General features: G+C 35.7%; 1 long non-coding RNA gene across 2 annotated transcripts in view; it reads right to left on the minus strand.

Moving 5' to 3' along the window:
* Nucleotides 1-25,816, minus strand: part of LOC134808137 (uncharacterized) — a 75,242-nt gene extending 49,426 nt beyond the window's left edge. For both annotated transcript variants that reach the window (XR_010150509.1, XR_010150508.1), the window contains exon 1: nt 24,758-25,816. This is a non-coding gene — a long non-coding RNA (uncharacterized LOC134808137). The remainder of the gene's footprint in view (nt 1-24,757) is intronic.
* Nucleotides 25,817-27,355: the final 1,539 nt, after the last annotated feature.

Consider the following 27,355-nt stretch of genomic DNA (forward strand, 5'->3'; position numbering starts at 1 on the left):
CAAAAATGAAACTATCAGAACACTTAGCAACAGGAAAATGTTCCCAGAAAATTTCTAGAATTTCTAACTTCACTAAACATTGTTGCTATTGCCAGTATCAACAAATTTAGACTTTATTTTTATTCTTGCACCAAAATTTCTAGATTCAAACTTTCAGATCTGAGAATTTGATTGACTTAGCTTCACCACTTCAAGCTTCTGATTTAGGAGCTAAGTTATTACCGTCCACAATATGGGATTGGAATCTATTGAGAAAGAGGTTGTTTTAAGCCAAATAGCAAAAGTGGCAAGTGATCACTATATTTTATTACTTTTGCTGCTCAAAACCAAAATTCTCTTTTCTGTCCATTTTTATATGTCTAAGTAATATAATAATATACCTATCCTTGTGAAGATATTATTTTACCTAACAGAAAAGAACACTAAATATTATCCATACTCATCTAGTTCTAATTAGAAGAACTTTGGGTAGCATTCTGAAGATTCATTGTTAAGAAATTAAGATGTTTTAGCAGTTTAAATTTTACCAAAGTAAATGGAAAATACAAAGAGTTTTGTCTATACTCTGTCATCTCCATGCCTCCCACACCCAGTTACCCTTATTCTTAATATTTTGCATTAGAGTGGTATATTTGTTACAATTGGTAAGTTAATATTGGTACAATATCATGAACTAAAGTAGATGGTAACATTATGACTCATTCTTTCTACAATACATTCTATGGGTTTTGACAAATGTATATATCAGTATCATACACAATAGTTTCACAGCCTTACAAATTCCCTGTGCTCCAGTCATTCATCTCGCCCTGTTTTTCCCCAAATCTGTTAAAATCACTGATTAATTTTCACTACTCCCACAATGTTGTCTTTTTCAGAATGTGACACATTTGAAATCATACAGCAGATAGCACTTTCAGATTGGTTTCTTTCACTTAGCAATATGAATTTAAGCTTTCTTCATGCCTTTTCAAGACACAATAGCTCATTTATTTTTATTGCTGAATAATATTCCATTGTATGGATGTACCACAATTTCTTATCCATTCCATATTGAAAGACATCTTGATTGCTTTCAAGTTTTGGCAATTATGAATAAAGTTGCTATAGATATTCAGGTTTATGTTTGTACATGTTTTCAACTCATTTGGGTAAATACCAAAGAGCATAAATGCTAGTTCATATAGTAAGAGTATGTTTAGTTTTGTAGGAAATTTCCAAATTGTTGTCCAAAGTGGCTGTACAATTTTGCATTCTGACCTGTAACAAAGAAGTATTCCTGTTGTTCTACATCCAAATCAGCACTGGCTATTATCAGCGTTTTGGATTCTACCTTTTCTAATAAATGTGTAGTGATATCCCATGGTTGTTTTAATTTGCAATTCCCTAATGAAATTGTATTATCTTTTTATATGCTTATTTGAAGATTTGTTTTTATCATTTCACTTGTAACTAAATTGTGCTAATCTGCAAATTATGAAGTCAATGTTAAAGTTGTCCATGATAAACACTGTATGTATAATTGTTCCAAAACAAGGAGGAAATATTACAAAGCTGGAAATATAATTAACTCCACTATTTTTCTTCTACCAACCCCTCATGTTTACATATCAGCATTTATTTATTTATTATTATTATTTATTACTGCCCCTGAGAATTTACTCACATAATTGGGATTCCTTACCCAGTGGGTAATTCAAACCCTTATTTTAATGGTTGTGTTTTTGATTGTTATCCCTTTTGAAGGATATATTATATGTTGTGATATTTAGAACTAAAAATGGGAATATGAGGAAGAAAATGAGAACTGGTGTTGCAGGACTTTTCCTTAGTTCAGCTAAAGACAGGGTTCTTGCCCATCCCATGGCCATGAAAATTTAAGCTCTCAGATAGCTTAAAGGGTGAGTAAAGCAGGATTTTATTGGGTGAAAAGAGAAAAAAAAGGGGGAACAGGGACTCTCGCAAGGCCAGAGTCCCTCCACTAGAGCACTTCCCACTCGGCAGTTTGAATCCTAGTTTCCACCCAGGAAGAGGGGCCAGGGTCCTCCCTGCTGCAAACATCATGAACTTCCCGAGGCTCTACTCCAGTGAGCAGGCTGACTGGAGCTTCTTCAGGGACCCCCTCCCACCTGGCTGTCTCCTTCCCCCATCTAAAGAAGTACCTAACTGCTCTTAGATTAAGGATAAGGGCCAAGACCTATCTTAGCTGCTTCCTGCTGATAGGGGCTGCTGTTTTGAGGAAACAGCAGTCAGAACTCCCTTAGGGGCCTATCTAAGGGTTCCCAGCAGATGGGGCCATTGTCAGAGGCTCTGATTGCATGACTGTTTGGAGTTTGATGGCCTGAAGGCAAGAACAGACACAGGGTTACTACAAAACTTGTATCAAAATGAAACAAAGGGAGAGGTAAGGACAGCTCAAAAATTCTGAGGTCTTTTACCAGTTTGTACAGGGAGAAGGAGGCCAAAAGCCCGACTAGCAAAAAGGAAACTTTACCCTTTTGCTGGCATGTTGGGCTTCTGGGTTCCCTTCCCTGGAGCCCAGTCCTAAGTCAACCAGTTTAAGATTTGGGAAATTAACTCCTTCCAGTTTGGAGGATGCATCTGAGGGGAGTGTCCTGTAGTACAAAGACACAATTACCTATCGGTGAAGAGAGAACTGAGGAGAAGAAAGGAAAAAGCAAGCATTTTTTAAAGGAGTCCAAAGGGTTTAGGATACATTCGAAAGGGGTACAGACTGAAGATGATGGCTACCCATCTAGCAAGAGGTAAGCAGGTGTCCCTGGTTCCCTTCTCTTCCTAGCAGATACCGGGGTACATGAGGGAGAGAGAGAAGAGCATCCTCTTCCCCTCTTCCATCCTTGTATTCCCCAGTTTCGGCAACCTCAGCAGGTGCCACCATGCGCATCAAAGTGGCTTGCACCCATGAAGCAGGGATAGCCTAGAGAATATGAATTATTTGCTCTCACCTATGTCTCTTTCCCACCTACTGTCAGTGGCCTTCAAGTTTCCTAGACCTCATTTATGCCATGGATATTAATGTGACCTTTATCCATGAAACAGGAAGCTTGGGGTTGGCTTAATTGGCAGTAATCAGCCACACTGGCCTACACTGTGCCTTTTAACCTCTGTTGCTGTCTTCCTCTGGATCCCTTGGATCCATTTTTCTTTCTAGGGCTTTGATCCAAGGCTTGGAATTGAGTCTGGGACAAAAAATGTATCTCAGAGGGTTTGCATGGACTCCTTATTATAAGCTGAATGCTAAGGTGAAACTGTGGAACTGAATCCTCCTCCAACAAGGGAGAGGAAAGGATGTCTTGTGACTACACCCAGATAAGTGGTGGCTATAGTCATGCTTGCTACGATTTGGGTGCATGGTGCTTGGCTTTGGTTAGCTCCCTTGGTCTTTTCCCAACAGTAAAACTCTGAATGATAGGCATCCTATTGATTCCCATCACCTGGGAAGAATTTTCAGGATAATTGCTTGGAACCAGAATATTAATCCAGATTTTTACATTACCCATCTCTCATGTTTTTGTTGAGATGCAGCCACAGATTGCTGATTGGTTAACAGTAACAAGCAGGGTTAGTCTAAAACGCAGGTGAAAAATTAAAACAACTAATGAGTTTAGAACTTAATGACAGATATAAGTTTTGAAACATAATTTCTCTCTCCCCAGTGCTCAGTTTTGTTAAAAAAAAATCATCATTGGACTGAGTGGGTTGCAAAATGGACTTTAGTCTTATAATTGGCCAGATTATTTGCATAAAGTACACCATGAATAATTTTTTCTCCGTAGGCCTTTTATATTGGCTTTGACGGAAGACTGTTGCACAAGGAATCTCAAATAAGACCTTTTAAAGCCAAGCCCAACCATGGGTTTCTATCCTCAAACACCTGTGAGTTGGGTGACTCTCCCCTTCTCTCCTCTTAAGGTCCCAAGATAAACTTGGATCCCTTAAGCCTGTTAGAAAGTGACATTTTTTACTAACCACAGGTCAGGAACCCTGTACAGGAACTGCATACATGAGGGTGTGAGGCCAGTTTCCCCCGTGGGGCTTTTACTGGCTCTGCAAGTTCAGATTAACTCCTTAAAAAAAAGCATATCCTTCCTGTCAAAGCCTTGGTAAAACAACCACTTTCTTCAATTGTGTTCTGTTGCAAAAGAAAAATGGATTCTTACTGTACTGATGCAAACAACTATATTGCCATGAGAATACTCACAGATAGTTTCTAAATTTTAGAGGAACCAGGCAGAGAGAAACAAACATGCTTCAAATTTTGATCATAGGGAGTATATCTTACTCAATTATTAAAGTCTGTAAATAGTTCAAAGTAAGTTTCCTTGACTCTGAAAAACAAAACAAAGATCAGCAATATTCCAAGCAAAAGTCAAAAAGATTTGCTTCAGCTTTCTGAGTTCAGTCCACTTAATTAACTCTTTTTTTGCTTGATATTCATGAAATTTTCTGCTCTTCATGAGTCCTGTACATTTTCCTTTATTACAATGTTACAATCTCTAAAGTTAGCACAAATCTGTATTTGAGAGTACCTGTCATATATATGTGTATACATGTACTTTTTCAAAATTTAAAAATTTATACTCTGGTTGATAAAAATATAGATATAAGAAGAGATAAATCGAAATAAGTTTTTTCACTCAGAATTTTTAAATATACATTCTGAGAGGGTTTTTTTTTACTGAAAAGAAAAATAAAATTTTCACCTATAACACTTGGTATATTTTTCAAAATTAAGATTTGAGAAAGTAAGAATTTTGTTAATTTGCTCAATAGAGAAACAAGATATATTGATAAATAAATGAGTGAATAAATACATAATTAAGATTCAACATATAGTCATTTACATGATTAGTGTTATTAGAAAAAATTGTTAGCAAATGTGTGGAACATTTTGGTGGTGAGGTTGCTAGCAGAAAAAGTAATATTTTACCTATAAAGCTCAGAACTGAAACTATTAATAATTTTAAATAATCACTTTTAGATTTGACAGGTAGGTGGCATGTGAATACAGTGGATAGCTAAAATATAGCCCAAATCTAAGGTAGTTAAAATTGCAACCAGTCTCTGGTTTCACAGTGAAATTTAAAAATTCTATATTCTCAGCCCCAGGGACATGTTAAATACCTATAAAATGATGGTAAATGTCAAATTCTCCAATATAACAAAATAGAAAAATCTTCTGAAATCACACCAAGACAATATAAAGCAGGTTTCAGGCAACACATCCTGACGTATGCTTAATGTTTTGTAAAACCTGAAAGAAAAACTAGGAAATGAACCATCAGGACAACTTGCCAGCTCAGAGCTATTTACACCACAAACCTCAAAAGACAGGGCCAACAAAGAGTAACTCTGAGGTTATGTAGATTCACAGCAAATGGTGAATTATTATTGACATAAAACCACTGTATACATGCTTTCTCCTTGTAATAGCAACAAAGTAATCACTTCAAGCAACAATGTTGATATAACTGCTTATTAAGAATTATCTTTGTGATTGGTGATTTACATAAGTTGTTATATTTATTTAGCCCATACTCAACAGTAAAAAAAAAAGCATATCATGATTGAAGGCCAGGGAGGATGCAGAATATACTCCGGAAACTTGCATGCATGGGGCACCCACATACTCCCTCTACTGCAGGCATTATGTAGACCTTCTGCCTACTACCAGATGTTGGAAATGAATGCAGGTAGAGAAGATACAGGCCTGATAGACACTGTTCTATAATGATGCATGATCTTTTTTTAATGTTATTGCTTTGTTTTTTTTTTTTCAAATTATCCTGGTGCAATTAAACCAGGGAAGAGTGATTTTTCCCATCAGACTCTATTCAACAATAATTTAATCAGAATGTTTTAGATTAATATTCTCATTATCTAGAGAAACTATTTTCTTTGTCCCAGATAAAAGGCAGTGAAAGAGTATTGATCTCAGGATGTCATCCAAGAAGAAATGGGCTAAGTTCTTCTCTGTGTTCCAATTACAAACCTAAGCTGGCTGCTAGAGTGCTCCATATCATTTCCTATCCTGCTTGTCCTGATGTAAGCACCTCTCTGGAACATCATGTTGCATAGAAATAAGTGGGTTTTGTTTTCCTGTTTATCTGTTGGTTTAATTTCTCATATGAAGTTATCATAAACATCAGTCTATTCATTATTCACCTACCATCGTATTTTCTAAGGATGAAGCTTGATAAGAATAAATAGATAGATAGATAGATAGACAGACAGACAGACTGTTCTGTTCCCAGCATTGACAGAATCAGGATCAGACTAGTCATCCCAATATTAAAAAACCTTAACACTTATTGACCTGAAGAAAGAAACTAAGGCAAAATTAATATAAGTAAAGAGTTTATTTGGGACAAATTTGAGGACTGCAACATGGGAGACACAGGTTGATGTTATGCTCTGATTAACAGCAATTGCTAGTAGGTTTTAAATGAAAAAAGAAAGGACAGTTCCTAAATCGAACATAAACTATCAATTGGCTATACATCATTCTTTGTATTGCAAATTCCAGGAACATAAGCATAATGGGTAAGACTCACATTGTACAACCTATGATGGAATTTTAAATAATTTATCAGTTAGTCTAGAAACTCCAAGTAAGGGAAGAAATGTCTTTAAATAATTGCCCCAATTTCCCCAAGGGCATGAGTTGGGGGTAGGTGGTGAAGACTCCTTCTCTTGTTTTCTGGGCCTGAGAAATGTTGTATACCTCACATTTTTCAGACCGCTCTCAGCTACTTTTCTTTATCATAGTGTATGAAATACATAAGTTAATTCATTTTAAGCCTTGTAGAGGAGATAACCTTGAAGATTTTGGTACTTAGGGATTAAAAATTCATAAATCAAGGCCCATGGTCATACCAGGTCTCCCTGGACACAGCTTCCTGACCACAGTGCAGTGAGCTGGAAACTAATGAGAGCATGACAGTACCACCAAGCTGAAAAAAGCAGTTATCAGTGATTGGGGAAGCTGAAGTAACCAGACTGCATGGGGCAGGTCACCAGAGAGAAATCAGCCCCATGAGGGTGGAAACAATCTACCTAGAAGTTAACCATGAGACCTTGACCTAAGACTGGGCTTCCAATATGGAGAACAAGAGTACAAAAGGTTTATCAGACAGCAGCTGCTAGAAATTTGAGAGGAAAACAAAGATAACTGAGATTAAGCAATGCTGGCAAATATTTAAGATCTGTCACTACTCAAGTACGCAAATTTGTAACATTTTTTGTCACTCCAGTACTGAAACTGAGATGCAGCATATAGCACCTTCTTCTCTAGACCTGCCCTAAGGAAGTCTAAATACAAGTTTTGAGAAGAACTGATGGGCACACAGTTTGGAAGTTGACAGTCTCACCATGTTACAGGGTCATGGAAAACATCATGAGCTTTATAGACACGTCTGCCCTATTTTTGTAAACCAAATCTACTCAAGTTCATAGTGATTAAAAGTAGATGACACATCTAACACTTTCTAGATGAATGTAACAGAGCACAGAGTTTCTACATATATTATTAGTAATGTTTAGTATACAAACAATCATTCTATTCATGTAAATTAATATAAATATGTGACCCAGTCTCATGAACAATGCAAAGTCAGAGATAACCAGGTCAACACATTTGTGTCTTTCCACAATGTTGGACTTTTACTGATGCTATTTCCATCATAAAAGCCACATGCTATTTGCAGTTCCCAAGGAGGCAATTCCCCTTAGTACTTCCCATTCACTTGGTACTCAGAGCCAAGGGTGCATAAGCCCAAGCCTTTCCACAAGTCAATCAATATTGCAAACCATACATAATAGTACATTTAATTAATATGTAAATGTTATAGATTATTCTACAAACAAACAAAGTTACATTTAACATCAAGGGAAGAACAGACAGAAAGATGGGTTAACAAATCAGACCAGGGAGAGTGATGAAGAGAAAAAAAAATGTCCTGGTGTAGGCCAGGCAGTCCCTGGGTCTTGCATGGAAGAGACTTTGATGTGGGCAGAGCCTTCAGTGGCAGATGTTGGTGGTGTTGAAGCCCTATTATCTTTATGGTCACAGAGTCCTCTGATGAGGATTGATAGTAGAAAAATGTGCTTGTTTATGTCCTTATCTGGTTGGATGCACTCTTTTTAATTATTTTATTAAGCAAAACACTTTATCCTTCTTGGCAAAGTACCCTATGAAGTAAAAGATGGAGTCTCTTTCTAAGGTGGGTTACTTATGTAACAGGTGCTCTATATACCCAGACTCGAATCAATCAGTCAGTCTATAAAAAACTGCCCCCAAAATGGTTAATTGTTTCCTTTAGGAAACAAAGATGTTAAATAAGTAATTATAAACATGTTAAAATAAATAAAGGGAGTATATCATAATGATTGGATAGAATCTTAGCAGATAAATGGGAAGAACAGGAAAAGAAAAAATCTGTGACCTCAAATAATGGTGAGTAGACATTTTCCTATATGTAAAGCAGAATGGGGTGAAAAAGGTTGAAGAAAAATGAATGGAGGTTTAGGAAGCTATGGGCCAATTAAACAGTCTAAATAAAGGTAATAAGAGGATGTATCTGAAGGAGGACAGAATAAAGATAGAAACATACAGACAAAAAATTGAATACGTTAATGGCTGAGAAATAACAAGTTTGATCAAACTCTCCAATTATATATCTAATAACTTCAGAAAAACCTGAACAAGATAAATACAAAGTCAATCACAGTTTGTCACATCATGATCAAACAGGCAAAAATGAAGAGAAAATCTCAAAAATGTGAAAAGAGAAATGACACATTTTATGCAGTGTATTAAAGATAAGAACGACAGCTGACCATATTAGAAACAACTGGGGTCAGAATATAGTACAGAAGATAACAGTTAACAGAAAAGAAAGCCAGTCCATCAATTTTCGACATTCAGTATAAGAATATCCTTCAAAATACATGTTCAGGGTCCGGGCTCAAGGAGGGTGTCTCATGCCTGTAATCCCAGCACTTTGGGAGGCCAAGGCGGTGGATCATTTGAGGTCAGGAATTCAAGACCAGCCTGGCCAACATGATGAAACCCCATCTCTACTAAAAACACAAAAATTAGCTGGGTGGTAGTGGTGTGGACCTGTAATCCCAGCTACTTGAGAGGCTGAGGCAGGAGAACCGCTTGAGGTGGAAGTTGTGGTGAGCCGAGATCGTGCCACTACACTCCAGTTTGAGTGACAGAGTGAGACCCTGTCTAAATATATATATATATATATATATATATATATACACACACACACACACACATGTGTGTATATATATACGTATATATTTATATATAGTGTGTGTGTATATACACACACACACACACACACACACACATGCAACTGAAAGCTTAAGAAATTTGCACCAGGAGAACTACACTATAAAAATGCTTGTATGAATTTTATGCTGAAGAAAAATGATACTAAAGAGAAACTAAAATTTGTAGAACTGAACAAAAGAACATTAGAAATAATAAATAAGTCAGTATATGTATAGAAGATCTTAATATATTTTAAGATTAAATCAAGGGATACATGTAAAATAAAATGGTATGATGGGTTTTCACGTTTTAAAGCTATCAGGAAATACCTCACTGCTAAGAAACATTTTATTATAGGTCTAAAGTAAGTGAAGAAAAGTGTAATGAAGAACCAGACAGAAGATATCAGAGAGAAGAATTTTTTAACCAAAAGATAAGCAAAGACCTGAGGCAAAATCATGTTTGAGATATTCAAGGATCAATAAAAAGTTGATGTAGTTGGTACAAATGAAGGAAGAAGAGAGTTGTGCAAGATGAGTACCATATCATGTTCTAGAATATGATGAAAATTTGGCTTTTATTCTAAGTGTGATGAGGAGCTACTTCAAGTTTTGTACCATGAAAGGACATAGTATATTTGATATTTTAAAGGAATCGGTCTGGTTGCTGCAATGAGAATAGGATGTAGATAACCAGAGCAGTAGAGTGCTGGAAGTAGAGAACAGATGCAATGTTATCAAAATCTGAATATATTTTCAAGGAGAAGCCAACAGGAATTACAAATGAATTTGACACGAAGAGGAAAAGGATGAGAGAAAACAAGGATAACTTCAAAATTTTTTCCTTGGCAATTGTTAAATGCATTTGCTACTTCCTAAGGAGTCTGTAGGATGAAGACTTTGGGGGGTGTTTTGTTAACATGCAGCAGAAAACAGATGGCATACTCAACTTGGGTAATTTGAAGAGAGTTTAATAAAGGAGTGAGATTATTTACCAAGTCTAGGAAAATCAAGAAAGATTTGTACAATACTCTGTGGGCTAATAACTGTGATTAGGGGGGTGATTAGCATTATAAACCCTAAGTCTGAAGAGACAAAGAGAAGGAGCGGTTAACACAAATGACAGGGAAGACATCCCTAAGTAGAACTGTCTGAAGAAAGCTGTGTTCTTCAATAAAGTGAACCAGCACATGCTGATCTTAGCAGGAGGGCTCCAAGGGAATAAATGTCCCAATCATAATCTCCTCTTACTCTCTAGACTTCATTCTTGTGCCTCTCATTATGCAAATTCAACTAAAAGCAGGAGGCAAAGGAAAACTGTTGATTCTGTTAATATGGAATAAATTTTCTATGGTACAAAGCAAAAAGGAAAAATTGTGGAAAATGTATCCAAAGGAGTAAATTGAAGATATGCAACACAGGTGGAATATCAAGTTTGTTAGGTTTCTCCAGAACAGAACCAATAAGGGAGATACACACAGACACACACACACACACACACACACACACACACACACACACTTACTTTTATTTATAATAAGGAACTGGCTTACATGGTTATGGAAGCTGAGAAGTCCCAAGATCTGCAGTTGACTAGCTAGATAGAATTCCAGGAGAGCTAATGGTGTATTTTCAGTTCAAGTCTAATGGCCTGAGAACCAAAAGTAGTAATGGTATGAGTTTCAATGAAAATGTTGGCAGGCTCATGAACAAAAAAGAGCTGATGTTACAATAAAAGTCTGATGGCAAGAAAAGACCATGATCAACTTAAAGCAATAAAACAGAAGTTCCGTCTTAACTCATGGGAATTTCAGACTTTTTTTTTCTAGTCAGGCCTTCAATTAATTGGATGATATGCTTTAAAAAGGGCAATCTGCTTTACTCATAAATTGATTCAAATATTAATCTCATTCAATAACACTCTCAACGAAATACCCAGAATAATGATCACCAATTATCTGGGCACTCTGTGGCCAAGTTAATTCAACACATTAAATCAACACAAAGAATCAACTATGAGGTGGAAAAGTAGAAATGTTTAGTAGCTTGGGGTTGAAGAGAAAGGTTAGGACAAGTAATATGAATTAGAGAATGGGCAGCCTATATGTGACACACAAAACCATGTGACAGGATGTGTATTTCTAATTAAAGACTCATGCCTAGCTCGTTCTACAACTAGGTAAAAAAATGAAAAGAAACAAGCAAGTCTGACTGAAAATAATTACTTGTTGAGGTAGGAGTGCCATAAAAGAGTTTTACTTTTCGAGTCAAGTTAAGAGTGATTCAAGAAGGAGGGAATTAATCAAATGTGTTGAATACTGCTTGTAGGTTTATTGGGCTGAGACCTAAGAAATGACTACTAGTTTTGTCATTATAGCAATAATTTTACTGAACGGTATCCAGTCTCTGATCTGATCTTGCAAAACATTCCCAAACATCTCCAAATTTGTCAGTCCTAGGATACTGGATACTGGACTTGTACTTCCTTGCTTTTTTTTTTTTTTTGAGTCAGAGTCTCACTTTGTTGCTCAGGCTGGAGGGCAATGGTGCAGTCATCATGGCTCACTGCAGCCTCAGTCTCTCGTGCTCAAGTGATCCTCCTACCTCAGCCTCCCAAGTAGCTCCCTGCAAACATGAGTATATGTATTAGTCCATTTTCATACTGCTATGAGACTGGGTAAGTTATAAAGAAAAAGAGGTTTAATGGACTCACAGTTCCACATGGCTGGGGAGGCCTCACAATCGTGGTAGAAGGCAAAGAAGGAGCAGAAGCACATCTTATGTGACAAGCGGCAAGAAAGTGTATGTAGAGGAACTGCCCTTTATAAAACCATGAGATATCATGAGAATTATTCACTCTCATGAGAACAGTACAGGAAAAACCCGCCCCCATGACTCAGTTACCTCCCACCAGGTCCCTCCCATGACACACGGGGATTATGAGAGCTACAATTCAGCATGTGATTTGGGTGGGGACACAGCCAAACCATATCGGTGTAGTCTCATGGGAAATACCATATCGTAAACTGTCTTATGGAAAAGAAAACTGTCTTAGTTTTCTTCCTTTCTTTTGAAGTTTTGCATATGGAACATGCAAGCATATGATGGGTCTACAGTCTGCCTACTCATGCTTTGAAGGTGATTCATACAAATCTCAATGTATAGTCCTCCTATTCATCCTGCCATACGTCTTCCCTACTTATTTTTGTTTAATGGTAAAAGAAAGTGGAAATAAAATTCATTCTCTGTTAGGGCCAAAGCCAAAGTGGTATCTATGACACTATTTTGAACACTCAATTACATATATTAAACTAACTGTTGTGAGAATTATTCTGTATTTTATGGTATATAAATGTCAGTTACAAGTGTTATGCATAATTTTAAATTTTGATTATTTATAATGAGATCTCTCGTGAGTTTTTGAATTCCTCAATTATTTTAGTAACTTTGTATTCATGAACAGCTACCAAACATTTAGCTTATTCTCCACAATATGAAAAACTCCTTTCAAGACACTTATATTGGTGCCTTTTTTCCCCACAAAATCTGCAGCGGTTGGAAATTTTAATTAATATTTCAAGTCACTTTCTCACAATCTGTATGTATAGCAAACAAAGCAGTATCCTTCCTGATTGAATATTTAGATTTAGTCCTTCACAAGAAACTTATCCAAGGAAATTTGTTTCTTCTTGGTCATATATTCAGTAACAGTTCCTTGTAACTACTATAATTGAATATCCCTCTTAAAATTCTGTGTTGCCTTTCTTAAAATTTTCAATCATTGGTCATGAACAACTCCAGGAGAGCAATATTACCTCTCATTCTTTTTTTCTGATTTGTCTAATTGGTCTCCTACTGATTCAGATTTTGATTTCCTTTCACTGTATCATGAATCCCCCTGGAAAAAAAGAGTATGCAAAGTTTGCATATTTGTTTCTATTCATCACAGTGCATGATTCAATTGTTTTGACAAGATACTACTCATTAAAAATAGGATAAATGTGTAAATTAGGTCAATCTACCACATTATAATTATTTATTCATTAAATGAAATAGAAAATATGCATTTAATGATGTTCTTTTTTTTAGTTCTAAATAGCTAGAGGTCAGGGATAATGTTTTACTTTATCTTTTGTTAGAATATCTGATGCAGAGTTGACACTAACAATGTCAGTTGATTTCATTTGAATTCATCATACAATTGGATTGAAATTCTGATTATTATTCTCATGTAGTCCAGATAAAGAAATGGAAGGAGTATTTCTTCTATTTCTTTTCAAATATATAAAAAGTGCTGATTTGGGACTAAAAAGCTTCTATTTTATTAAGTAGAAAAAATTTAAATCATGCCTCAACATCTTCTACAGTAGTGATTATAAACTTCTTAAGAAGTCACTGATACCTTGGAGGATGTGGCACAAACCTAAAGGCCTTCTCCCTTATAAATATAAAGTTGGATTCCAGAGCCTTCCCAAACCTTAACTTCTAGTATCCAAGGACTATGAAAAGAATCCTGATCTAAAAAAATATATAAAGTGATCCAGATATGTTATTTCTATCTATAAATGAGGAAACCATGTTTCAGTGATATAATCCTAATAATCCCAAAGCTTACTAATAGTAATTATTATTGTTACGTCTGTAGTATGGTGTAAGGTAAATAGTAATGAATTTGAAGTTACTTTTCCTACATTCAGTTGAATTGACACTGTTTAAAGACTTTATTCAATGCTAAATGATGAGTTAATGGGTGCAGCACACCAGCATGGCACATGTATACATATGTAACTAACCTGCACATTGTGCACATGTACCCTAAAACTTAAAGTATAATAATAATAAAATAAAATAAATAAAAATAAATTAATTAATTTAAAAAAAGGCTTTATTCTTCTTTGGCTCAGATTATTGTCCCACATATTAGACATTGCACAGATAATGGCACATTCTATGTACTTAGAAAATATGTACATTCTATTATTATTTTCTTAATTTCTATAAGTGACAGGTTATAAACTAAAATTACTAAGTTTAATAATTTATTGATTAATAACATTTTCTCCTAGTTCAATGTGTGTATTTCAATTCTATTTTCAATTTTTGTTTTTTGTTTTAACCTAATTTTAGATTAATATTTTAAATATTTAGCTTCATATGTACTATATGATTAGTGAGATTCATTATTGGGATTAATAAATTACATGACTATGCTTAGGACACAATTCTATGTCATTTACTTTTAAAAAACATTTTCTTCTCTCGAAGTTGACATTAAAAAATTATCAGGATCATACAACTTCAGGCAAACAAAACTAATTTTATTAGTTACTTATTATTATTTTAATTTTTTCCTGATAATACATAAGCATTTTTGTGATTTATGAATTCATATATATTTTCAATATTTTTGTTTTTATTTTTCCTCTTTGTCCATAATTAAAAATGAAGCAATATTGAAAACTTAAGATATAGTAATATAACATTTTATGGAAATCAATGATACTTACAATAAAGTTTAGACAGTATGCAAATTTAGATATTAAAGACTAAATTCTACACATACTATATTTTTCTAATTATTTTCATATGAAAAAATAGAAATATTTACATGTTTATCAAGGTAACCCTAAACATGCGTGATTATGACCAAACTGTGACTGTGCAAAGTTCAAAAACATAATTATGCATTACAAAAAATTGGGTGAAACATACAATGTGATGTTATATTATATATATATTACATTCAAAATTATTCAAATGTATACATAACGTGATAATCTACAATAAAACATAAAAGACAAAAATTTGGAATATCTGTGAAAAGTTATCAAGAATATCAGTATCATTCTTGAAATTGGCTTTAGTATATATATTGATGTTTGTTCTATGTCTTTATATTTTACATATGCATCAAGTATATTCTTTGTTATGCATGAAATATATTATTAAAGTGTAATAAAAAGCTGCAAAAGCTCAATTCTAAATTGAGACAAAAATACATCTCATGTAAAACTTCTTCCATATGCACAGCAATATATTTGGAAATTAATTGTATTTGGCTCATACTTAGTGTTTTTGTATTTATGAAATTAAATAAAGAATAACACTTAGGTATAATTTCAGTATTGTTTTTGTAAATGCCTGCTTTCAATCATATAGAAAATTACCCCTGAAAAATTCCTATGATTTCCAATGCATGTTCGTACCAACGAATTTTTCTCTACTCAGGAAATACACCTTTTCACAACATTATTATGTTAGTTTAATTATCCCTATACATATTATTATAATGAAAACCTATTTTAAAAGGTTTCATTTCTTTGAAGACAGCCACTTTTTTGAAACACTGTTGTCAGATTATAGAAAAAGATATTTTCTTTTTAAATGTTATACTGTACACTGAATTTTTATCATGTTAAATATTAAATTAATTAGTTTAAAGAATATTTAAATTTTTACTAATTTTAATTTTTTAATTATAAAAAAGTTCATATATGGAGCAAATGGATAGCAAGTTATTTCTTTGACCGTAACAAAATTGTAGAAAATCTTGACATATTTTGGAAAATAATGTTTTTTCCCTTTAAAATATAATGTGCAGAGATTTTCTATTTTATTTAAAAATTATTTGAGAGAATTAATTATGTCACTGCAAAACATGGGCTTTGTTTGAAGAGTACTTAGAGTTTTGTTAATTTAAAAATTTCTACAACCTAAAAAAATCCTTTTTATCTATGCAAGCACACAGTTGGCAGGTCTAGGTAAATGACAAGATTATGTATAATGTTTAAAATGCATTGTATTGCAAACAAAAAAAGGTTTCCATTCATGTAATTATGAATATCTAACTAGAAAATTAAAAGTCAGCATTTTGACAATGTTCTATGCATGTCACTGAGGAAGATATGAAGGTTGATTAAAAGAATTAATCTCTCAGAAAGTGAAATATTTAATATAAATTTAAAGTGCCTCTAAATGGCCCAGTGATGTTTGCCAATCATTCTATTTATTCCTATTAAGCTGCATAGTTTCCACATTAGTACCTAATTCAAACCTTTTATCACCACCCTTAAAAGCCTACTCCAAGTCTTTTACTTTAGCATACAACTTTAGTTCCTGATTTATTTTTGGGTGCAAAGTAATGATTTATGTTTACTCAACTTCCCTATTTTCTGCCTAATTTTTTTGATACCTTACATCCATCTTGTAATTCTGATACATCTTCTCTTGTCTACTTTCTCCCTAGGCTTTTAAAGGCGAATTCTTTTACTATTTTTAAAAATCACTTATCACTTTACCCCAGTAGGTTTTTGATTAGATAATTTTCTTTATCATGGATTTTCCTTTCTTTCTATTGTGTCTTTCATTCTACACAAAACTCAGGCCCTCATGTCTACAAACTCTTCATATTCCTATGTGTACAAGGTGCCTCCACACATTTCTCATCTCCTCTGTAAATCACTATAAGCTATTTTCTTGTCCTTATTTTCTTGCTAAAATTCCTGTCTTATGAGCTACAGCTAAGTGTGTGAAATTAAGAAAAAAATGGTGGATATATGGATGATGAAATGGAGAATCATAGACAATAAAGGTGTCTGAATATTTATTATGACAAATGTATTAACCAAATATGCATTCAGAAACTAACTCCCATGATTTCTAGTTGGGCGAAGTAAGCTAAACCACAGTTTCCTTTTCTAAAAGAATAAATTAATACTAGCTACTTTGCTGCTTTTTTTGTCAGTTAATTAAAACAATGCATGTAAAGATCTTATCACAGTGCCTACCAAATAATAAGCATTATTTCAATGTAGTTGATCACATATATAAAACATACACGTGTGTTGGCTGTATATATGTGTATATATATTATATAGTGTGTGTGTATGATCTTAAGACTATGGAATTTTTAAAACATATTTTGTTGGTATTACCTAACTGAAATGAGAACTTATTTAAGTTAAAAGCACAATATTCATTATCTCCAGAATAAATAATAAATACATTTGTTTCTATTAATGCTTATATTAAATCCGCATTTCTACATACAGAAATAAGTTATTAACTGTTATTGGGAGAAAATCATATCTTTTTATCCATCTAATAAACAAACTTAAATGCTGCCTTATTGTGTGACTTTCAAGAATGGTAAATTCCTGCATTAACCTTTTTTAAAAATTATGTACCACGTTTTTATATTTTATTGCTGCATATAGTTATGAATGAAAGGATTTCTTGTCAAAAAGAGAGAAATACGTGAGAATTTACATTTAACTAGACATATAGGTGTTAATTTTTTTAATTTTTAAAATATTGATGCTGTATCCTCACTTTATTTTATGATTAAGGAGAATATGTCTCTATGACCATAATTTTTCCTGCATGTAAGATTATAGCAGAAAAGGCAGTTTCCTATATAGGCCAGTGGACAGGGTAATTGCAGTCACATATTACAAGGTCACGATATGGCATTTCTAACACAGGACTCATTATTTACAATCATAATGAGTCCATCTGCAATAGTCATGGTATTATATTTTCCAAGTTCCATTACAGGCATGCGTATTAAATTCCATAGGTACATCATAATTTAGAAATCTAGTTTGTAATATGGCAATGTAGAAGAAAGGCAGTTTGTAAGTCAAATTGTATGAATTATTATGAAAATTTATTTAATCTGTGACTACAGTATTACAAAATGATGCATGTCTTGGTACCATGCATTTTGGCTTTTATTCATAAGTGTTAGCTATACTAGTAGAAACAAAGAAATCAGGAGTTAGTGTCAAATCATCCATGGATTCTTTACTATTTTGGGATCACAAAACTGTGTCTCTCATAAAAGCTATCTATAATCTTTGAATTAAAATTCAGTCATGCATAAGAAAATATAGTTTTCCCCAGGCTGGCATAAGCAATGGTAGAAAGGGAACCACAGAATTTTATGTGCACCTAGAACCTCTCCATGCATAAATGCACAGATGCACACAAACATACACACCACACACACACACACACACACATACACACACCAGCAATATTTTCTGCCTTAAAGATTTCCAGAACTAAAAGCATTCTCCCTTTCCCTTCTCCCATTTCTGGTCATATCAGTCAGCACAAAAACTTGAGCTCCCTCCCATTCATGAGAATCCATTCCCACATGACTTTTGGTCAAGTCTTCACTTTCTCTCTCCTCCAAGAGTGTCCAAACTGCCTTCCCTGTAAACAAGATATAAGAAATAATCCTGCCCCACAGTGAGGTTGTAGTTTTGTTCTTTTTGTGTAATACAACCCTCAACATTCTGTGTAACTCTTCTGTGTAGTAAAGTCTTTCAAAGGTCTGAGGATTGGCTGGATAATTTGCTATTTTATTGATCTCATAGGCCATACAGCCAAGTGAACTCATCCTGAGAATTTTGCTTTACTGAAATTGGGTGCCATTAAGCCAAAGGTTAGTCTTTGTGATTGTTTTCATTGAGGATTTCCTGTTTTCTAAATACCACCTGAGGGTCATGCCATAATTGCTAAGATTAGTTTTTCATTTCTAAGGCCTTCATTTTGATGACCTGATGCCCACCAGTAAGCAGAGAAATACAGTCTCATCTTTAGAGAGGATTTTATGGACAAGGGTGGAGGCTCTCATTTCAAGCAGAAGCATTGTAAGGGAAGCTAAATTTATTTAAATTATAAATTTGAATTTCATTTTGTACTGCAACAGAAGCCAATCAATCTTCACAGGCAACAAAGAGTGTGAAGTGTATATGATGGAATCAGCATTTAAATGTGATGCAGTTTTATAGAAGCACTTGTTTTAAGAGCTCCGAAAGACTGATTAACTAAAAGCGCTTTATGTGAAAGTATTTTAGCTTCAGTAAGATTTACATGGGCTACAATCTACGTATTATATGTGCTTAAGAAAGCAAATTTGACAGATGCATAATAAAAGATGTAAAATGCATATTTCCTTGTGATAGAATCTAACACGGGTTATCAGAAGTCAGCTTATTATCTCTAAACAAAGCATAAATATTGAAAATTATTACAGACTACAAAGTGGAGATAATTCATTTTTATATATATGCTGTATAAAATACATAAAATAGATTATGTTTTAACTATGCAATTTCTTTGCATAGTTTTTTTCTGAATTAGCTTTAGTCTCTTAAATCTGGGTAGTGAAGCCTTGGAGGCCATAAGGACCCAGAATAGTCAATCAAAATCAGATATGAAGTTGCATGGTACCCTCACACTCAACCTCAGGCTCCACATGGAAAATGACCCTCTTCCTGTGTGCCCAGAGCCTGGAAATAAATGCAGAGACAGAATGCAGCCTTGGTAGACAAGTGAAGTTTAAGTAAACAGGAACTATTTACCTGTCACTGAAAAGCCATGCTTTTTTTTTTTTTTGTACTATAGGCAGGTCAGGACTTAGGATTACAAAAGTTCAATCAGTTATTACAATTAAGGAGTTCTAGTATTTCAATCAACTGGACACTATGAGTGAGAATGTATCCACTAAAACAATTAGTGTAGTGTACTTAAAATGTAAGAGTAAAATTAAATTACAAATTAACATTGAAATTAAAATGTGTGTTATTATGAAGCCAATGTTTACCCTTAATTTTTATTATAATTTTTAAATATTAATTTTCCTACTCCAATACATTACATATATGCTGAATTTTAGGCACCATGCTTGCAGCAAATGAGAATCAGGCATCTGAAGATTGCCTTTATTTCTCATTACTACTTAAATGGCTTAAGGCAAATTACTTAACATTAATCTGAACCTCAGCTTCCTCATCTATACCATGGAATGACAATAATTATAAAATAAATAAATATATTTAAAATTAAATTTAAGTACTTATGAGGTACTTAGCATACAGACTCCTCTGTTATGTGAGGAGCTCTCATTCTATAAGTTTTGACAAAAGACAGGGACCAACCTTCTTCCAAAGAAGTGACATCAAACCAGTTATTTTTTTCTCCACAATCCTGGAATCTAAGGTGTGAGTACATGCATTAGTTTTGATCTTCCAGATATTTACACCTGGGTGGGACTTTGCATACTGAATGTCAATGACTCAGGAGCAAGTTAGAAAACTCTTACAGTGGCAAGGACTGTGAGACATATCCAGGAGGAGCTGGAGGAGTGGACTCGGCAATCCATCTGTGACAGAAGTGGTATCCAAAGTTGGGTGCCTTTTGGTATGATTTTTGATCCTCATGCTGCCTCACTTCTGTTAACTTCTGTATATTTTCTAAGACTATTCATGAATCATCTAATGTCCTTCAAAAAATCATTCTGCTAAAAACCTTCAAGTCTATTCCTGTTTGCAACTATGAACCATAACTGACATATTTGGTCTTCAGAGTGCAATGAGAAAGATAAAAGATAAAGAAACTCTTAATACTCTTTGATATGATTTTATGTGAAATATTGTAGTTTTATTTTAAACAGTTTTGTTCAACTATAACCCGTCTAACTTCTTACATTTAGTGAGTTTCTCCCCTATTTAGAGACTGTGTATTAGTTTTCAATAGTTGCTGTAACAAATTGCCACAAATTTAGTGACTTAACACAAATTTATTACTTTAATTTTTGAAGGAAAGAAATCTGAAATGCATCTCCCTAGGCTAAAATTAAAGCATCAGCAAGGTTGCATTTTTTTCTGGAGGTTGTAGGGGTGAATCCATTTTCTTCCCCTTTTCAACTTCTAGAAGCTACCATATTCTTTAGCTCATTAACCTCTTTATCCATCTTCAAAGCCCAACTGCAGCAGGTTGAGTTCTACTCACATTGCATCACCCTAATTTCCTCTTCTGCTCCTTTCCTCCACATTTCAGAATCTTTGTGATTACATTCAATTTTTTTCAGATAATTCAATATCATCTCCAAATTTTAAGGTTAATTGACTAGCAACTTTAATTCCATCTGCTACATTAATACCTCTTTATCATGAAAAGTAGCATATTCACATGTTCCAGGGATTCGAATATGGATATCTCTGGAGGACCATTATACTGACTCCTATAAATAACACTCCAATAAAATATTTTTTGTATGTATGTATGTATGTATGTTCAATATTACATGAACAGATATAGAAGAGATGAAAGATATAAGGCAGGTTAAAATATAATATATTTGCTTAGTCTATAACTAATAATTTTAACCAATTCCAAATATCTTATTCATTGGGTAGAAGATTTTGTGTACATACTTTTTTTAACTGAAATTTATTTTGAAGATTTGTACATAATTTTTACAAGTACGACTGAAAAAATAATGTCATTTTGTGGCTTTTGAAATTGAAGTAACAGAGATAGGAGTTGTAGAAGAGGTGGGATCTTAGGAATTATGTGCCTGTAGATAATTTCTCCTTTTATTTAGTAACAATGCCAGTAGAAACAGAGGAATACAGAGGAATAAGGTCTTTTGTACCAAGGGAAAAACAATGAAAAGCTATTTTAGGGCCAAATAAGTTGAAGTCCATTGAAGTAAATGCATATGAAGTCAACTAGATATGTAGCTATTGAATCTGGTTTCTGCTACACACAAGAAGCATATTGTGAAATATGAAAGAATATATGAAATTAAAAGAGTGAAACATTTTGCGTTATCAAACAGGAAACTGAATATAATTATTTATGAAAAAACAGCTACTTTATCATACAGGATTACTGAATAATATGAAATGTAACAATGTTTCTCTAACAATCATCTTAAATATTTCAAAATCACATTTCATGTCTTTATTTTTTTATTTTGGTTCTTGTCTAGGTTCTACCAGAAAAATTCCTTTGTCACTTGCATTTCTGTTTGTGAGACAGTTTTTTTAATGGTTAAAAATTATACCCATTTCAAAGAGAAGGAAAACAAAGTGAGTTTGAAGCAAAACTAAGTCTACCTAATAAATCATTGTGTTATCAATGCCTAAAGTACCTGAAAGGATAACTAATATTCTTCACAATTTCATAAACAGTCTCTACCCTTCTTTGAAAATGTTTTTTATAAAGCAAGGCAATAAATTAAAAGAAAATATTGTATTTACTTTGCTGTTTTTGATAGTTCCACAAATATTAGAATATTTTTATTGATATTAATATATTAGTATTATGACTATATTTAGATTTAAATATACTTGTGTAATTGATCTACAGACTTATGTACTTGTGTAATTGGTCTACAGATGTAACATTTTGTATTTTTAATTCCTTGGAAAATTTTCTGTACACTGAAAAGAACAACAATATTACTATAAAAATTAATTTATTTGTTTCTTGGCAGTGATTGTGATTTTTGCATTGTGTGTATTGTGTGTGGTTTTTAGAAGTCCATTTCTCTTTTAAACATTTTAATATTTATGGTCAGCACTTTTCAGATTACCGCACCTTAGCACTATTTAACAATTGGAATATTTATTGATATTTAAAACCATAAAATCCTACAGCAGCAAATTATGCAAACAATATTAAATAAGGAAAAATATGGTTCAAAGGAAATTAATCTATTGGAATATTAAAATGAAATGGAAGCCATGGAATGAGATTATGTGAGTTTCAGGTTTAATCTTTATGAACATATGTGCAGGTTTTCACTGGAGGGCATTCCCCTTTCCCAGAAGTCTAGATCAACACAATAGGTTAAATCAACTGACCTCCTCATCCTAGTTTCCTCTAGGTGATTTTATTTTCTGCAGTATTCTATTTAACCTCTAATCTATTTTTCAGAAACTCTTTAACCTTCTCCAATAAATGCACAAGCCTTTAGGGATATTTGGAGTTTGTTACTATTTGTTTTTAATTGATTGGTATTTTCTTTAAATTAAAAAAAAAAGAAGAGAAAACAAATTGGTGCGAGCACTCTTTACACAGTACATTGAGTGGTCAGTAAAGGTTAATTTTACTGTGTTCTGTACTAACCAAATTGTTTTAAACTAAACTACTAATGAAATTTGTTGATAGAATTTGAAGTCACATTATCAACTGAGAAGAAGAAATCAGGATATTAGGCTGGAGTAATAATAAGCAATAAGGGTAAAGAGAAATTTAGAATTTATAGCTGCAATTTTAAATAGAGATGATGTATAAGATGAGATCACAGAAAGAGTAGATTGCTAAATGGAAGAAATAAATGAATGTTGTTTTTCGAAGTGCAATTTTTACAACCACTACTACCAATCTTTTGTGCTACTGCATAGAAGAAAACGTTCTTACAATTTTCAAATATAAGCATTTATAACAATCTATCAGATAATTTGTCAATTTAAAAAGGCCTAAAACATGGGCCTATACTATATATATATATATGCACATATTATAGTATATATACACTATACTATATATATATACATACACTATACTATATACACTATACTATATAGAGAGGCCTATATATATATATATGCACATATTATAGTATTCTATTAAGAAAACAAAACAAAAAAAAGAAAATATCATCTGTTGGTTGCTACTTAATGGTGAAATGATAGAATGCATTCCAAAAGATAAGTTTTATAAAGAGAAACTTATACGGGTAAGGAAATGATCACACAAAAAATTATGACCTGTTTGCATTTAGTTTGTAATACATAGAACTATTGCAGTCCTTTGTTAAATTTAACTTTCATAGACTGTCATCAACTACAAGCTCTTCAAAGGATGTTGTCTCATGATTAGTGTGCCTGACATATAATAAACTCTAAATAAATATGTGCTAAATGAGTTCACATTGTAACTATTGTTGCCATAGTAGTGAAACAGAATGGCTTAAAATAATAGCATGGGCTTAGGTTTTTTGTTTTGTTATGTTTTGTTTATGCTATAGTTTCTTGCAAGAAGGTAAAACACCTGTAAGATATCAGACATTTAGAAAATTACTACATGAGATGAAATTATTAATTGTAATTAAAATCATGTGTTAGAACATATTTCGTTTAAAACAAATCTTTTGAGATATATATATATACACACACACAAGTATAATTTTCAAGAGACATTAATCTCATTTGAAATGCAATGAATTTCTTTATATAACTAAGTTTTCCAATTAGGATTTATATTGAGAAGCAGTACAGCTTTCCAATTATATATGCATTATAAATGTGTGTTTAGAAAATTGATATTGTCACGGGATATTTGATGTGTCACTTCACCAGCCGGAAACCTCTGTGGCTGACGGTGCCTTTGCCCAAGTTTTGCTCAGGCCCCGTGAGCTCATTCCACCCACTAGGCCTGGCAGGCTGGGTTTGGCTCACACTACTGGCCCAAATCTCACGCCTGTAAGGGTGAGTAAGGTGCAGAGCGGTGACGGGTATGTGAGCAAGCAAGCAAGCACAAGATCTAGCCATTGTGCCTAGCCAGGCATGCCAGCTGCAGTGGGGTGGGAAGCCCCAGGCACCAGCATGGACGTTGGCTTACTGTGAGGCCATTGGACCAGACTTACCACAAGCAGCTTCCACGACTGGCACCGGGGAAAGCCGAGGTGCCCAGAAGCTTGGAGACGCCAGGAACCACAGAGCCCCAGAAAGGGTGTCACAGTCTTGGCTCTCCGATCTCCTAAGTCTGGGTTTGCCGAAGGGTCGCAGATCTTCTCTCCTTTCTTCCCTCCCTCTTGTCATCCACAATGTGGCGAGCAAGGGGCATGTTTCAATCCTGTTTGTGTTACAGCTATTTTAGCTCCACCATACCGGCAAGTCCCAAGTTCTTGTCCTGTGTCCAGGATGAATGAGGTAAGGCAGACAAATGGAGGGCGAGTAAGCAGAAGAAGACCTTTACTGAGCGACGGAACAGCTCAGAGGAGACCCAGAGTGAACAGCTGGTTTCCATAGGCAGGGCATCCCAGTGAGTGTTCAGCTCTCATTAGAGACGAAGCCCACAGTGGGTAGCTCCTCTCTGCAGCTGGTAGTCCTGATGTCTGCTTAGCTCTCAACAGAGAGGAGACTCTGGAGTGCGTAAGGGGCAGGAGGCAGAGGGCCCTCCCAGCTCCCAAGAGCACAGAGACTTCCGGGACCACAGCCATGGCTGGGCAGCTGCAGCTGCACCCAGAAGGGAGAGGCTCTGCTCCTGCTCGCTCTGATCCCCAAGCACAGGGATGCCTGGCTCCAGGGCTGCGGCTCGGTGGCCACAACAGCAGCCAGGGAACAGGAGGCTCCCGTCCTGCCAACTCACAAGGAGGCAGGGTTTTCACCTATTCCCAGCTCCCACCAGCTCTGTGGAGTGCACAGCCCTAGCTACACGTCTCACACTGATGGCGTCACGGCAGTGGCTGGTCCAGATGGGCTGCCGCTGCCATCAATCACATCTCTGAAGAGGTATATCTAACTGCTTCATGCTGACAGGGGGCCTGGTTTTGGGGAAAATGACAGATCTCTCTCAGAGTCCTATGCATAGGTTCCCAGTAAAAGGGAAGTCATGGAGTCATGGAGGAGAGAGAATCTACAACCATGTTTTCACAGACAGAGAGAAAGAAGCCAGAGGTTCAACTGGTAAGAATTCTTTTTTTTTTTTTTTGAGCCGCAGTCTCACTGCACCCAGGCTGGAGTGCAGTGGCGCGATCTCGGCTCACTGCAACCTCCGCCTCCTGGGTTCAAGCGATTCTCTTGCCTCAGCCTCCCGAGTAGCTGGCATTACAGGCCCGTGCCACCATGCCCAGCTAATTTTTGTATTTTTAGTAGAGACTGGGTTTCACTATGTTGGCTAAGCTGGTCTCGAACTACTGACCTCAGGTGATCCGCCCGCCTCGGCCTCTCAAAGTGCTGGGATTACAGGCATAAGCCACCGTGCCAGGCCAAAAATTAAACTTTTATGCCTCAGAGGGGAGTGTCCCGTGGTGCAGAGACATGATTACCCATCTGCAAAGAGAGGACAGAGGAGGAAAAACGAACAGCCTGGAGGAACTCTGCAGTGGGTAGCTCCTCTCTGGAGCTGGTAGTCCCAAAGTCTGCTCAGTTCTCAGCAGAGCAGAAACCACGGAGTGGCTAGCTCCCTGTGTCCGGAATTGGTGGGTTCTTGGTCTCACTGACTTCAAGAATGAAGCTGCCGACCCTCGAGGTGAGTGTTACAGTTCTTAAAGGTGGCGTGTCCGGAGTTTGTTCCTTCTGATGTTCAGATGTGTTTGGAGTTTCTTCCTTTTGGTGGGTTCGTGGTCTCGCTGGCTCAGGAGCGAAGCTGCGGACCTTCGCGGTGAGTGTTACGGCTCTTAAGGCGGCGTGTCTGGAGTTGTTCGTTCCTCCCTGTGGGTTCGTGGTCTCGCTGGCTTCAGGAGTGAAGCTGCAGACCTTCGCGGTGAGTGTTACGGCTCTTAAGGCGGCGCGTCTGGAGTTGTTCGTTCCTCCCTGTGGGTTCGTGGTCTCGCTGGCTTCAGGAGTGAAGCTGCAGACCTTCCCGGTGAGTGTTACAGCTCTTAAGGCGGCGCGTCTGGAGTTGTTCGTTCCTCCCTGTGGGTTCGTGGTCTCGCTGGCTTCAGGAGTGAAGCTGCAGACGTCCCCGGTGAGTGTTACAGCTCATAAAGGCAGTGTGGACCAAAAGAGAGTGAGCAGCAGCAAGTATTGCAAAGAGCGAAAGAACAAAGCTTCCACAGTGTGGAAGGGGACCCCAGGGGGTTGCTACTGCTGGCTCGGGCAGCCTGCGTTTATTCTCTTATCTGGTCCCACCCACATCCTGCTGATTGGTAGAGCTGAGTGGTCTGTTTTGACAGGGCACTGATTGGTGTATTTACAATCCCTTAGCTAGACATAAAGGTTCTCCACGTCCCCACCAGACTCAGGAGCCCAGCTGGCTTCACCCAGTGGATCCTGCACCGGGGCTGCAGGTGTAGCTGCCTTCCACTCCCGCACCGTGCGCCCGCACTCCTCATCCCTTGAGTGGTCGATGGGACTGGGCGCCCTGGATCAGGGGACAGACGGCACTCGTCGGGGAGGCTGGGCCGCACAGGAGCCCACGGACGGAGGGGAGGCTCAGGCATGGCGGGCTGCAGGTCCCGAGCCCTGCCCCATGGGAAGGCAGCTAAGGCCCGGCGAGAAATTGAGCACAGCAGCTGCTG

This window comes from Pan troglodytes, chromosome 14 (genome assembly GCF_028858775.2).
Source record: "Pan troglodytes isolate AG18354 chromosome 14, NHGRI_mPanTro3-v2.0_pri, whole genome shotgun sequence".
In the NCBI taxonomy this organism is placed as follows: Eukaryota; Metazoa; Chordata; class Mammalia; order Primates; family Hominidae; genus Pan; species Pan troglodytes.